This window comes from Hylobates moloch, unplaced genomic scaffold, assembly GCF_009828535.3.
Source record: "Hylobates moloch isolate HMO894 unplaced genomic scaffold, HMol_V3 SCAFFOLD_8, whole genome shotgun sequence".
In the NCBI taxonomy this organism is placed as follows: Eukaryota; Metazoa; Chordata; class Mammalia; order Primates; family Hylobatidae; genus Hylobates; species Hylobates moloch.
The window spans coordinates 102,437,175-102,453,468 of record NW_026652283.1 but is presented as its reverse complement, the minus strand read 5'-3'; the positions used below and the strand labels follow the sequence as shown (position 1 = coordinate 102,453,468).

The following is a 16,294-nucleotide window of genomic DNA, read 5'->3' as shown; positions in this document are numbered from 1 at the left end:
TTAATTACACGCAAATTAAGGGGTGGGTTATTCTGAATCTTCCAGAAAAAGGGTGGTACTTCTGAGTCGTTGCCATGGAAAGGGGCTGTAACTTCTGGGTGTTGCCACGGCACTAGTGGGCACGTCTTGTGAAGAGGTGCATTCTCCTCTTCCCTTGTCCAGCTAGTTTTCTATCTGGTCCAAAGTTGAGTCCCTGCCTCTGGAGTTGAGTCCCACCTCCTAACTTATTCCCCCTCAGAGAATAGATACTCCTTCTGAATCTTAACAGGGCTGCAGCAGGGTGGAGGCCCAAAATTTGTAATTGCTTCCTGATGATTTTATAGGTGTAGGCCCTACCCATCATTGAAGGAGTATAAATCTCTGGATACCCAATATAAGGGGCCAGCCCAGAGACAGGATGCTTTCATTCTCCAGGTCAGTAGATGGGATAGGTTGGAAGCCTTGTGCCAGCATTCTCTTTAGCAGAAACTGTTGTAATCTAGAAGACTACAAACTTTACTAAGAAGTTAAACAAGCAAGGGCTAGAAATTAGTAACAACAAGAGAACTCTCAATGGTCCTAGGAAAGGTAAAAACCGAGTCAGACTTGAGAAGGCACTTTTGATAATTGACCAGATGTAACTGAGGTCAGTGCCCTTATTATGTCTGCGTAAACAGGTACAAGATCTCTTGAATGTTAACTTCAACAAGTCCAGAGTTGTTCATATATGTGCAGCAGGTTATATTATTAACTACACAGACTCTGCTTTGTTCAGCTAGTAAATAATCTAATGCTAGTCTGTTATCTAGAACTACATTTGCCAGAGAGTCTAGAGATTCTTGAATTCCCTTTCGTGCTTGAACTGTGCTGGTGGCTAAGAATTCTGGGGTTTAAGTCCAGTTCTTTAGAGTTGAGTCGTGGTAGGCAAAGCCACCCCAGGGTGCCACTAGTCCTATTGCTGCCCCAATTCCCACCTAAATTAATCCTATTGCTCACTTACTTCTGGCATCCCTGGGTCATACATGATTATAGGCTGTGACCCCTGAAGGGGCAATGGCGGCCAATGCACATCAACCCCTGTACCAAGTTTTTGATATACAAAAGAAAGCTGCTCCTAAAAGAATAGATGACTCTCCAGGAAGGTGGGTGTGGTTTAGGGGTGTGACTTTTCCCCACTCAGGGCCATAAACAAAAATAAGCCCATCTGAGGCACAAACAGAGAAGCCCTGCAGGGTGTGATGTTTACACTGTGCTACCAAGTTAGGTCTATAGAAATATTTCTTCCCTGTTCCAGTGAGGGTGGTAGAACAATCTTTGTTTTCCAGAAGGGGGTGGTATTCCTACCTTCCCTGATTAGGCTATTGTTTTTTTCCCTGTATGTTCTGATCTGAGAAAAGGTATCATATATATCCTCCTTGCTTATGAGAGGAATCCCATTTACCTTGCTGCAGCCTTGGGAACCTGGCAACTAGAGTTGGATCACAGCATTGCAGGGAAACTTCCTCTTTTGTCTCATTAACACAGCAGTGGGTGTGAAAGATGGAATCATTAGTGCACTGGAGCTATAGGTACCCAACTTCCCAGGTCCGGGTAACAATGGCAGGAGGGTTCTGGTGGAATCCGTTAAGTTGGGGAGAGTTTCACCTAACGAGTAGGAGTTTGGATACTTTCGGATCACTATGATTAGTTAGGAGGTCTGGGGAGATGGCCGTGAGATTTTCTGAATGGGCCAGAAGATGAAACTCTCTGCCCTGGAGATGTTGATTACACATCTGGCAACCATGAAGATAATTCCCTGATGGTATAATTTTTGAAATATTTACTATAGAGTTTTGTTCTCACCCACACTGGATCAGGGAAATTAGAAGTGGAAACAGGATTAACAGTGGCAAAATGGTGTCCAGTTGGGTCTTAGAGCAGCCTCTACACCCAACAAGGACTAAAGAGGTGTTTCTCAGGAGGAGGTGGTTGGCCAAAGCAATAGAAAAGAAGTATTACAATTAGGAAGAAAAGGAAAAAATAAAGCCTTTATTCCCACCCCCAGTATCACATTACCATTTCTGACTGAGTGCTGATTATTTTAAAAAGGTAGAAGAAGTCTTCCAAAAGTTTACTAATGTAGGTCAATCTGTCCCCTCTTTGTGCCTGTGACTCATAAGAAACAGATTTAATCCTTAATAGATGGACTCAAGTAGTTATTGCCTGATGTTTAATAGTGGTGAGTATATTTAACAATACCCAATAGGTACCTGTCCAAGATTAAACCTGGTTCTTAGATTTTATTTCAGTTGTAATTGATTATTGAGGGATCCTTCTTTTTAAGTTTTTAGTCAGACTAAGTCTTCTGGTTGGAGGCAATACTTTATATCCGTATTCTTGAATGACCTTGTATACCTAGCCTAAATTTTAAAGGGTGTAGTGAGATGTGTCCAACTCCATTTCCCACCATGGCTTAGATTTTTTGTTTTTTTAAAGATGTCTTTGGAATTTCCTTTGGCCAAGGGACTTAAGTCAAAAGACTTATAGCTAATTAAACATTCTAGGATAGATGGGAATGGAGGTGGGCTGACACTTATTATTTCTTAAAACCCTCCTGGGCAACATAAGAGTCAAAAAGCCAAAATGAAGGTTACACATTTAACAAAAACAAAATCCCAAGAGCATAAAATCAAACTCCACTGGGGGGAAATACTGCTCCTATAGACCTCTAAGACAAAACACGAGCATCAGGCTACAATAACAATCTGAACCAGAGGAAGAAAAGTCACAGGAGCTGATTTTAAAAGCTAAAGGAGATAGGCATCATCGTAGGCTTTCTTAAAGGGAAAAAGAACTGATAGCAGCAAGATACAACAACAGTTGAATCTCTGAGACACAAATCCAATAAGTTTTAAAAGAAACTTGTAATAGCATTAAAAGCAAAATTTCCCATAATTTAGGAAATCAGTGGCTCAAGAAAACCTGCTTCCAATATGTAGACCATTTTCTAGAAAATCTACCACAAACAATTTTCCTTTATTCATAGCAAGCTTTATCATACACAAAATTTCTTTCATAAATTCCCCTTCATGAACCTAATCACAATTTACACAGACATGGCTTGAATTTTCTGACTTGTCCTATACTATCTCTTTCTTAAATAACCAATCATTTTACTCTAGGACAAAAATTTACTATATAAGATTATTTTTCATACAATATTACTCTCTCTTTATACATTTCTTTTTAAAAAAAATACAACTATCCATAACTTTCTTCACATCTGTTTTCTACTCACTGGTTTCCTCATATTTTGAGCCTCCCTTTAAGAAACTTCCAAGTTAGATAAAAATTATTTTTCCTCAATAAAATACATTCTCTTTGGCACATTTTATCACATTTTATAGAAACCTAGAAAGCAAGAAATCTTGAACAGCCCATCAGACATTGCCATTCTATAGATGAGAACTATTCTCTAATTTCAAGATTCTCAACTATACAAAAAACTCAATATTTAAAGCCATATTAACAAACTCAAAGCCTATAAACATCAATTATTTACCAAGGTAAAACTCTTGAAGGTAAATTTTAGAAGACACAATTTTTTAAATTATTATTATACTTTAAGTTCCAGGGTACATGTGCACAATGTGCAGGTTTGTTACATAGGTATACATGTGCCATGTTGGTTTGCTTCACCCATCAACTCGTCATTTACACTAGGCATTTCTCCCAATGCTATCCACCCCATCCACACTGCACCCCCCGATAGGCCCCAGTGTGTGATGTTCCCCTACCTGTGTCTATGTGTTCTCATTGTTCAATTCCCACCTATGAGTGAGAACATGTGGTATTTGGTTTTCTGTCCTTGTGATAGTTTGCTGAGAATGATGGTTTCCAGCTTCATCCATATCCCTGCAAAGGACATGAACTTATTCTTTTTTATGGCTGCATAGTATTCCATGGTGTATATGTGCCACATTTTCTTAATCCAGTCTATCATTGATGGACATTTGGGTTGGTTCCAAGTCTTTGCTATTGTGAATAGTGCTGCAATAAACATATGTGTGCATGTATCTTTATAGTAGCATGATTTATAATCCTTTGGGTATACACACAGTAATGGGATCACTGGATCAAATGGTATTTCTAGTTCTACATCCTTGAGGAATCGCCACACTGTCTTCCACAATGGTTGAACTAATTTACACTCCCACTAACAGTGTAAAACCATTCCTATTTCTCCACATCCTCTCCAGCATCTGTTGTTTCCTCACTTTTTAACGATCACCATCCTAACTGGCATGAGATTGTATCTCATTGTGGTTTTGATTTACATTTCTCTGATGACCAGTGATGATGAGCATTTTTTCATGTGTCTATTGACTGCATAAATGTCTTCTTTTGAGAAGTGTCTGTTCAAATCCTTTGCCCGCTTTTTGATGGGGTTGTTTGTTCTTTTCTTGCATATTTGTTTAACTTCTTTGTAGATTCTGGATAATAGCCCTTTGTCAGATGGGTAGATTGCAAAAATTTTCTCCCATTTCATAGGTTGCCTGTTCACTCTGATGGTAGTTTCTTTTGCTGTGCAGAAGCTCTTTAGTTTAGTTAGATCCCATTTGTCAATTTTGGCTTTTGTTGCCATTGCTTTTGGTGTTTTAGTCATGAAGTCCTTGCTCATGCCTATGTCCTGAATGGTATTGCCTAGGTATTCTGCTAGGATTTTTATGGTTTTAGGTCTTACATTTAGGTCTTTAATCCATCTTGAGTTAATTTTTGTATAAGGTATAAGGAAGGGGTCCAGTTTCAGCTTTCTACATATGATTAGCCAGTTTTCCCAGCACCATTTATTAAATAGAGAATCTTTTCCCCATTTCTTGTTTCTGTCAGGTTTACAATGATCAGATGGTTGTAGATGTGTGGTGTTATTTCTGAGGGCTCTGTTTTGTTCCATTAGTCTATATATCTGTTGTGGTACCAGTACCATGCTGTTTTGGTTACTGCAGCATTGTAGTATAGTTTGAAGTCAGGCAGTGTGATGCCTCCAGCTTTGTTCTTTTTGCTTAAGGTTTGGTTATGCAGGCTCTTTTTTGGTTCCATATGAACTTTAAAGTATCTTTTTCCATTTCTGTGAAGAAAGTCATTGGTAGCTTGATGGGAATGGCATTGAATCTATAAATTACTTTGGGTAGTATGGCCATTTTCAAGATATTGATTCTTCCTATCCATGAGCATGGAATGTTCTTCCATTTGTTTGTGTCTCTTTTTATTTCATTGAGCAGTGGTTTGTAGTTCTACTTGAAGAGGTCCTTCACATCCCTTGTAAGTTGGATTCCTAGGTATTTTATTCTCTTTGTAGCAATTGTGAATGGGAGTTCACTCATGATTTGGCTGTTTGTCTGTTCTTGGTGTATAGGAATGCTTGTGATTTTTGCACATTGATTTTATATCCAGAGACTTTGCTGAAGTTGCTTATCAGCTTGAGATTCTGGGCTAAGAATATGGCGTTTTCTAAATATACAATCATGTCATCTGCAAACAAGGACAATTTGACTTCCTCTTTTCCTAATTGAATACCCTTTATTTCTTTCTCTTGCCTGATTGCCCGGCCAGAACTTCCAACACTATGTTGAATAGGAGTGGTGAGAGAGGGCATCCTTGTCTTGTGCCAGTTTTCCAAGGGAATGCTTCCAGTTTTTGCCCATTCAGTATGATATTGACCATGAGTTTGTCATAAATAGCTCTTATTATTTTGAGATCCGTTCCATCAATACCTAGTTTATTGAGAGTTTTTAGCATGAAGGGCTGTTGAATTTTGTTGAAGGCCTTCTCTGCATCTATTGAGATAATCATATGGTTTTTGTTGTTGGTTCTGTTTATGTGATAGATTACATTTATTGATTTGGATATGTTGAACCAGCTTTGCATCCCAGGGATGAAGCCAAATTGATCATAGTGAATAAGCTTTTTGATGTGCTGCTGGATTCAGTTTGCCTGTATTTTATTGAAGATTTTCACATCAATGTTCATCAGGGATATTGGTCTAAAATTCTTTTTTTATTGTCCCTCTGCCAGGCTTATGGTATCAGGATGATGCTGGCCTCATAAAATGAATTAGGGAGGGTTCCCTCTTTCTATTGATTGGAATAGGTTCAGAATGGTACCAGCTCCTCTTTGTAACTCTGGTAGAATTCGGCTGTGAATCCATCTGGCCATGGACTTTTTTTGGTTGGTAGGCTATTAATTATTGCCTCAATTTCAGAACCTGTTATTGGTCTGTTGGGTAGGCTATTAATTATTGCCTCAATTTCAGAACCTGCTATTGGTCTATTCAGAGATTCAACTTCTTCTTGGTTTAGTCCTGGGAGAGAGTATATGTCCAGGAATTTATCCATTTCTTCTAGATTTTCTAGTTTATTTGTGTAGAGGTGTTTATAGTATTCTCTGATGGTAGTTTGTATTTCTGTGGGATTGGTGGTGATATCCCCTTTATTATTTTTTATTGCATCTATTTGATTCTTCTCTCTTTTCTTCTTTATTAGTCTTGCTAGCGGTCTATCTACCTTATTGATCTTTTCAAAAAGCCAGTTCCTGGATTCATTGATTTTTTGAAGAGTTTTTTGTGTCTCTGTCACCTTCAGTTCTGCTCCAATCTTACTTATTTCTAGTCTTCTGCTAGCTTTTTAATTTGTTTGCTCTTGCTTCTCTAGTTCTTTTAATTGTGATGTTAGGGTGTTGATTTTAGATCTTTCTTGCTTTCTCTTGTGGGCATTTAGTGCTATAAATTTACTGCTACACACTGCTTTAAATGTGTCCCAGAGATTCTGGTACATTGTGTCTTTGTTCTCATTGGTTTCAAAGAACATCTTTATTTCTGCCTTCATTTCATTATTTACCCAGTAGTCATTCAGGAGCAGGTTGTTCACTTTCCATGTAGTTGTGCGGTTTTGGTGAGTTTCTTAATCCTGAGTTCTAATTTGATTACAGTGTGGTCTGCGAGACAGTTTGTTGTGATTTCTATTCTTTTACATTTGCTGAGGAGTGCTTTGCTTTCAATTATGTGGTCAATTTTAAAATAAGTGTGATGTAGTGCTGAGAAGGATGTATATTCTGTTGATTTGGGGTGAAAAGTTCTGTAGATGTCTATTAGGTCCACTTGGTGCAGGGTTGAGTTCAACTCCTAGATATCCTTGTTAACCTTCTGTCTTGTTGATCCGTCTAATATTGACAGTGGGGTGTTTAAATCTCCCATTATTATTGTGTGGGAGTCTAAGTCTCTTTGTGGGTCTCTAAGAACTTGCTTTATGAATCTGGGTGCTCCTGTATTAGGTGCATATATATTTCTGATAGCTCTTCTTGTTGAATTGATCACTTTACCATTATGTAATAGCCTTCTTTGTCTCTTTTAATCTTTGTTGATTTAAAGTCTGTCTTATCAGAGACTAGAATTGCAACCCCTGCTTTCTTTTGCTTTCCATTTGCTTGGTAGATCTTTCTCCTTGCCTTTATTTTGAGCCTTTGTGTGTCTCTGCACATGAGATGGATCTCCTGAATACAGCACACTGATGGGTCTTGACTCTTTATCCAATTTGCCATTCTATGTCTTTTAATTGGGGCATTTAGCCTATTTAAATTTAAGGTTAATATTGTTATGTGTGAATTTGATTCTGTCATTATGACATTAGCTGGTTATTTTGCCCGTTAATTGATGCAGTGTCTTCATAGCATCGATGGTCTTTACAATTTGGCATGTTTTTTCAGTGGCTGGTACCAGTTGTTCCTTTCCACGTTTAGTGCTTCCTTCAGGAGCTCTTGTAAGGCAGGTCTGGTGGTGACAAAACCTCTCAGCATTTACTTGTCTATAAAGGATTCTATTTCTCCTTCACTTATAAACCTTAGTTTGGCTGGATATGAAATTCTGGGTTGAAAATTCTTTTCTTTAAGAATGTATAATTTTGGCCCCCACTCTCTTCTGGCTTGTAGGATTTCTGCCAACAGATCTGCTGTTAGTCTGATGGACTTCCCTTTGTAGGTAACCTGCCCTTTCTCTCTGGCTGCCCTTAACATTTTTTCCTTCATTTCAACCTTGGTGAATCTGACAATTATGTGTCTTGGGGTTGCTCTTCTCAAGGAGTATCTTTGTGGTGTTCTCAGTATTTCCTGAATTTGAATATTGGCCTGCCTTGCTAGGTTGGGAAAGTTCTCCTGTATAATATCCTAAAGAGTGTTTTCTAACTTGGTTCCATCATCCCTGTCACTTTCAGGTACAACAATCCAACATAGATTTGGTCTTTTCACACGGTCCCATATTTCTTGGAGGCTTTGTTCGTTTCTTTTTACTCTTTTTTCTCTAATCTTGTCTTCTTGCTTTATTTCATTAATTTGATCTTCAATCACTGATATCCTTTCTTCCACTTGACTGAATCGGCTCTTGAAGCTTGTTGCATACATCACAAAGTTCTCGTACTGTGGTTTTCAGCTCCATTAGGTCATTTAAGTTCTCCTCTACACTGTTTATTCTAGTTAGCCATTCATCAAACCTTTTTTCAAGATTTTTAGCTTCCTTGCAAATGGGTTAGAATATGCTCCTTTAGCTTGGAGGAGTTTGTTATTACTGACTTTCTGAAGCCTACTTCTGTCAATTCGTCAAACTCACTCTCCGTCCGGTTTTATTCCATTGCTGGCGAGGAGCTGCGATCCTTTGGAGGAGAAGAGAAACTATGGTTTTTGGAATTTTCAGCTTTTCTGCTCTGGTTTCTCCCCATCTCTGTGGTTTTATCTACCTTTGGTCTTTGATGTTGGTGACCTGCAGATGGGGTTTTGGTGTGAACGTCCTTTTTGTTGATGTTGATGCTATTCCTTTCTGTTTCTTAGTCTTCCTTCTAACAGTCAGGCCCCTCAGCTGCAGGTCTGTTGGAGTCTGCTGGAGGTCCACTCCAGACTCTGTTTTCCTGGATATCACCAGCAGAGGCTACAGAATAGCAAATATTGCTGCCTGATCCTACCTCTGGAAGTTTCGTCCTGGGGGGCACCTGCCTGTATGAGGTGTCTGTGATCCTCTACTGGGAGATGTCTCCCAGCCAGGCTACAAGGGGATCAGGGACCCACTTGAGGATGCAGTCTGTCCATTCTCAGAGCTCGAATGCCATGCTAGGAGAAAGAATCACTGCTCTCTTCAGAGCTGCCAGATGGGGACGTTTAAGTCTGCAGAAGTTGTCTGCTGACTTTTGTTCAGGGATGCCCTGCCCTAGAGGTGGAGTCTATAGAGGCAGTAGGCCTTGCTGAGCTGCGGTGGGCTCCACCCAGTTTGAGCTTTGTTTACCTACTCAAGCCAGAGCAATGATGGACGCCCCTCCCCCAACCAGGCTGCAACCTCGCAGGTAGAACTCAGACTGCTGCACTAGTAGTGAGTAAGGCTCCCTGGGCGTGGGGCCCACCAAGCCAGGCATGGGAGGGAATCTCCTGCTCTGCTGGTTGTTAAGACTGAGGAGAAAGTGCATATTTGGGCGGGAGTGTACTGTTTTTCCAGGTACAGTCTGTCATGGCTTCCCTTGGCTGGGAAAGGGAAATCCCCCAACTCCTTGCACTTCCTGGGTGACGCGATGCCCTGCCCTGCTTCGGCTCTCCCTCCATGGGGTGCACCCACTGTCCAACCAGCCCCAGTGATATTAACCAGGTATCTCAGTTAGAAATGCAGAAATCATCCATCTTCTGCGTCGATCTTGCTGGGAGCTGCAGACTGGAGCTGTTCCTATTCAGCCGTCTTGGAAGTGACCTGATGTGATTTCTTATGTACTGCACATTCCCATCTAATTGTGTTTAGCCAAAGATTTATAAAAAATGTCACATTTGGCTCTTTGCCCTTCCAAGATCAATAGGAGGGCCCAATGTGGGCTGGCTGTGAAAATATATCAAACATATCACCAAGAAGAGGGTGCAAACTGGGGAAAGAAATTTTTTTTTTTAATTAACAAGTTTAGACTCATTTAATTTATGAGTGCTGTTTTATTTGTAAGTCAGTTTGATAGCATGCTAGACACAACACACATCACACTATCTGTATTTATATCTTAAAAAACAAATTAAATAAAATGGCCTATATAAGGCAACTGATTCAAGCTATTTATAAAACTGGGACCCATCTACCTGGACAAATTTTGTTTGCCCTAATAAGTATGGAAGACAGGAGGTGGCAGGGAAGGAGATCCCATAGCACTATAAAAGGAAGGGAGAAAGTGAATTGCATTGTTCAAACGGAGTCCCTGAGCTACTGGAGAGCTCACCCAGCAGTGGAGACACTGAAGAAAAATGTTCAGGCAGCTGCTTGTCTGCCACTGCGGGAAGCTGTCCGTTGGGTCAAGGGTCCAAATTTACTTAAGCCAGGTGGTTTCTTGGGGCTACTGGAGGAAGCCTAGCTCTGGTATTGATGGAAAGCTTTTTCTTCTCTCAATGGGGAGATGTAGGATATTCTCATTGCCAATGGCCTTTTTATTTATAGTAGGCACACTGATTCTGGCCCAGGGCTCTTCTCTGGGCATCCCAGATGCTATCTCGCAACACTTTCTCAAGATGAGTAACCCTGAGGGGTAGGAGGCTTAAAAAACTGTTAAAAATTACACTTTAGGGTTATTTATTTTGTTTTATTTTTGTCTCTTTTGCCCAGTTCCCATTGTTATAAACTTTAAAAGCCAAGTTTAAATGTTGGCTCATAGAGATTTGAAGTCCCATTGCTGCTTTTTGTAGTCTCCTTCTAATTTCAGGGGCAGACTGAGTAATAAAATATATACCACTCAGGTAACTCTCCTGAGTGGTAACTCAGGAGAGCTTGCCCTTCTGGGGAGTCTGGGTCTGCATTAGTATATTTCCTGCAACTAAGTAGCCCTAAAATAGAGTGGGATTTTTGTTTTTACCCTCAGTTATTTCTCTAACCTTGTCATAATTGACTGGCTTAACCATATAATTTTTTCTCCACTTTTTTTCCACAGCACAGCAAGCAGATGACAATACTTGCAAGTCATGGCAAGTTAAAGAACATGGTCAACTTAACAACCTCTTCTATAAATTTTTCTGGATCCTCTGAAAACTGGTCAAATTTTTCCCTATCTAAAGCCAAATCACACACAGAAAATGTCACATGTATTCTAAGTGCTTCTTTATTTCCATCAACTACCTCCTGCAATGCACATAGATTTGACTTTATGAACTAATATGCGGTCCCACTCTTGGTGGTATTGGTTGGGCTTACTCTCTTGAGCAGTGGGAGATATAGGCTGGGGCTACTTGGATAACAGAGAGGACCTTGGGGTGGAATCCCTTTTTAGATAACTTGCAGGATCACCTCAGAATTGGGGGAATGAGGAGACTCTAGGGAGGGATAGGACTTCTAGGGGGAACAGCTAGGAGCAGATCCCTTAGGTGTGGCTTCCCAGTGCCTGGAAGTAATGTGAGTCAGTAAAAGTTCATAAAGGCTGGTACATAAGGGGCCTTTTCCCATTTTCCTTTTTAACATAATATGTTCAATATGCAAATTCAGAGATAGGTTATTCAATTTTTTTTTTTTTTTTTTTTTTTTTTTTAGAAAAAGGGTGGTATTTCTGGGTCATTGCCATGGAAAGGGGTGGTAATTTTCAGGTGCAGCCATGGCAATGGTAAAATGACATGGTGCTGGTTGTGAGGTGCTCTTATGAAGAGGTGCTTTCACCTCTTCCTTGTTTCAACTAGTCTTCCATCTGTCCCAGAGACAAGCCACCACCTCCAGAGTCAAGCCCTGCCTCCTACCTCAAGCCCTCTTATATACGGATTTTCTTCCACCTCTGCTACCCTGGAAACAGCAAGACCAATCCCTTCCTCTTCCTGCTCCTATTCAAAGTAAAGACAAGGATGAAGACCTTAGGATGCACTTCAACATAATGAATAGTAGACATGTTTTTCTCTTCCTTATGATTTTCTTAATAACATTTTCTTTTATCTAACTTAATTTGTTGTGACAATACATTATGTAATGCATATAGCAAACAAAATATGTGTTAATCAGCTGTTTGTTATCGGTAAGGCTTCCAGTCAGCAGGAGGCTGTTAGTGCTTAAGTTTGGGGGAACCAAAAAAAAAATGCAGATTTTTTACTACAAGGGGAGTTAGTATCTCTAACCCCAGCAATTATTCAAGGATTAATTGTATATGTACATTTTGTATTAAAAGGAGAAAAGGGATATATATTGGGGCAAATGTTAATAATGATTCTCTTTGAAATTATAAAAATTTCTAATATTATTTACCATATATTTTAAAATTTTTTTCTGAATTTTATAGGTAGAATGCTTTATGATAAACAAAAAACACATTAAATTATATATTTTTAAAATAACCTCTATATATGTTATAATAATTGTGAAATATTCCTAAGCAAATCAACTACGTCTTTCAAATTATTCACTTTCTCTTTCAATAGGTATTTACTAAGGCTTCCTAAAAAGGAAGTTTCACATGAATCACATAATCTGCTCTGTCACTTTCAAAAACTGAAACATCATATCCATTTCTAGAGCAACAGGTCCTTGGAGTTTCCCCTCTGTAGGGGTGAATGAAGTATTGGCCTTCAGCCCTTCATGATCTCTCCACAGATCTTTGCCCAGATCAACAAATACATTTTTCCAAGTGGCTGCCTGTGTTGAAAATAATGTTCAAAAAGGATAGTGTATTCCCTAACAGCTGCTTCAGATAATAAAATGATGACATTTTATTGGTGCATTTCCTTCTCTAATGTGCTTCTACACACATCATCTCATATGATAATAGCCTAGAAACTTCCGACAGCAGCAACACATCATAGAGCGATTTTGTACCTCATCCTCTCAACCACACTTGCTTTCAAACAGGAACAAGAAACTGTACCAAGAAAATCAAAGGGATGGGCCTGGCTTGAGTAGGTAGTGAGATAGTGAGGCAGGAGACTAAGGTCTGGAGGCAGGGAACCTAAGGCTGTTTCACGCCAACTTCCTAGAAATAAATTGAAAGGAAAACCCTAACTTTCCATGCCTAAGTCACAAAAGGCCAGAGGCTACTCCCTTTGCAAGCCCTCCACTTTCTCTGCATGGTGGATGGGAAATTGGCTGTCCACAACAAATCAGACTGATTGCGGGTCCCTCTTCCTTTGAAACCTTGTAACTTCACTCCAGCCTCTGAATGGTTGCTGTGCACAACCAATCACACTGATTGTGGGTGGAGTCTTCACTTTTTACAACTAATCAGATGTTTGCAAAGGAGTATGACCTTCCTAACTTCACTTCAGCCTCTTGTTGGCTGCTCCATGCAACCAATCAGACTGATTGTGGGCTACCACTTCATTTACATGAGGTGAGCATAAAGTGGCCAATGGGAAACTTCTAGGGTGTATTTGGACCCAAGAAGATTCTATGTCTGGGCCCCTGAGCCACTGCTCGGCCTGCTCCCACACAGTTGGGTGTACTTTGATTTTCAATAAATCCCTTTTGTTCTTTGATTGCTTCATTCTTTCTTTGCTGAACGTTTTGTCCAATTCTTTGTTCAAAATGCCAAGAACCTGGACAACTTGCAGTCATGACCCTCTACTGGTGACAGCAGAGAAGGAATAGGAAATTATATCTATTGGATGCCTAAGTGTGATGTAGGCACAGTGTGAGGCCGTTTTACCCGTGCTAATATATGTTTTTTTTTTGACTAAGGGACTTTTATCCTGAGGATAATAAAAGTGGGTGAAACTAAAATAAACACACATTCAAATCAAAGTACAAAAAGAAATGTAACATTTTATTCATTGGAATCCCTCTTGGGATCACATGAGGAATATCTGCAAATCCTCCAGTCTTTCCCTGCAAAATACTTTGTTATTCACTCTGTGACATCTACAAAACAATCTTAGATCTTCTTTATTTGATCATGTGGCTCAGTTTTCTGTTACTATGCAAACGTTTCATGCATAGGAGACACTTGAGGCCTTAGTCATCATTTAGAGCAGTGGTTCGCAAAGTGTGGTCCCTGGCCTAGCACCATCAACATCACCCAGGAACTCACTAGAAATGCAAATTGTGGGGTCCAAAAATTATAATTTAAACCAACTAAATCAAACTAAGAGTGGAGAGAGAGGGGTACGTTAGTAATCTATGCTTTTTACAAGTCCTACAGGTGGTTCTGATATAGCCACAAGTTTGAGAGGCCCTAGTAGTTAACAAGAATGATCAGATAGTATATTTTTTAACTATAATCATTAAATCTGGTATTTCTCTTTTTCTTTTGCCCTCTCTCCATTGAATCTACTAGTTCAGGTTTACTCTATCTTAGCAAGCAGAGTTCCCTGCTGAGACAAAGATTACTTTGTTTCTTAATTCAGACTATAGACTGAGGCTGGACAATGGCTCACACCTGTAATACCACCAAACAAGAAAAGCATTCCCTGAGGAGAGAAAATGAAGGGAGGGTTGCAATGACAGTGTAAACATTGACAATTCCCAAAAAGTGAGGTTCAGCACACTACCCTTTTGGAGTGTCACTGACATGACCTTAGACCTTTGACCTCACAGTCATACAAAGTATGACTAAGTACTTAACTCACTCAACCCTCTCAACAACCCTGTGAGGTAGGCACTACTATTATCCCTGCTTTACAGATAAGGGTATTGAGAAGTCCAATTACTTGGTAAAGGTCACACAGCAAGTAAATGGGCAAGCTGGAATTGGAACCTGGCAGTCTGGATCCAGAATTCATGCTTATAACCACCTAGTTATGCTGTCTGATTCTGAGGGCACATGAGCAACCAAATTGAATAGCATTTAAACATCTGTGATTTGTGCCACTAACACGTAGAAAGAATATAGATAGAATTTGGAGGAGAAGGCATAAAGAGATTAGTTGAATCTAATTAAATGGTGAGGCAATTTTCATGAGGAGGCATAACAAATAGGTAATGTGGAAAATGAATCCAGAAGATGCAGTCTGTGAAGTGAGATGGACAGCCAGAAGGAACAAATGTAAAACACGTCTCAGTCTGGCAGGCAAGAATCCCACTGGCATTCCAGACAGCACCCTCTCAGGTCATTAAAAACCTCAGCCAGTTGAGAATGTAACCTCAGAAATTATATGAAAGTGTTACCCTAAATATTTTGGCTTAGCATAATTATTTCATTAGTTGGTAGCATTTTTCAACACAGAGAAGATTTATAATTAGATATAGAAATACTTAAGCAAATCCAAGCTATAATATGAACATTATGTTCTAAATCTGTGCATATGTGGTGTGTCTGAGAACTTATAATAATCAGAAATATTTGGTCTATTAAAATAGGTTACACTTATAATTCTAATTCAGAAATTAATGCACAATTGAGTAATTGGTTTATATTTTCTATTCTTTTTACTAAAGTATGCCTTTTAAAAATACAAAGAAAAGTATGTTAGCAAATAATTAACATTTTTATTCACAATTTATATCCTCTTTATTTCTTATAGCACCCTTTTACTCAGTCTTAGGAGAAAATACTATTAAGATTTTGTTTATATACTAGTAGACTTATAATTTTAAACTGAAATCTTACTAAGGTATTGTGAACAATATTAGAACACTAAATAGAACTTGAGATTCACCATGCATATAAGTTATTCAGTTGATAAGAATAACTTAGGTACTTAATTGAGGTACTTAAAAAGAAATAGAATATATTAAATTTATAGACACATTTTAAAATACCATTTAAATGAGTTTAACAGAGTGTGTGTAAATAGGGCCAAGTAATGATTACAATGAAACAGTGTATTTACTACAGTTTCTTCTTCTTGCACATTCAGGAAAATTATATTTCCCAGCCCTACTGATAGGTTGAGATCTTATAAATGAGTTCTTGCCTATAGAAATGTGTCACTTTGGTCTAAGATGGTTAAGAGCAAGACTAAATGAAAGTGAAGTACTCTGAGATGGCAAAGTTGCAAAAAGAAAGCAGCCCAGATCCTTGAGTAACTTTTGGAGGACAGATGCCCAAGAAAACTACCTGACCTGTATCAGGCTGTGACAAGAGCAAGAAATGCACCTTTATTACAATTAAGAGCCAGAAATTTGTTACTACAGCATAACTGAGCTTATCCTGTTAAAACAGCAATCCAGGATCCCTTAAAATGGATTACTGGAATCTAATAGATTTATCAATAAAAATAAGAATTTAAAACTTAAAATGTTAAGGAATGGCCGGAAGCAGTGGCTCACACCTGTAACCCCAATACTTTGGGAGGCTGAGGCGGGTGGATCACGAGGTCAGGAGATTGAGACCATCCTGGCTAACACGGTGAAACCCTGTCTCTACTAAAAAAAAAA

The 16,294-nt window shown here is 39.1% G+C and overlaps 1 pseudogene; it reads left to right on the top strand.

The window, feature by feature from the left end:
- Positions 1-1,032: 1,032 nt before the first annotated feature.
- LOC131384058 (syncytin-1-like) overlaps positions 1,033-16,294 on the top strand; it is a 45,279-nt pseudogene continuing 30,017 nt past the window's right edge.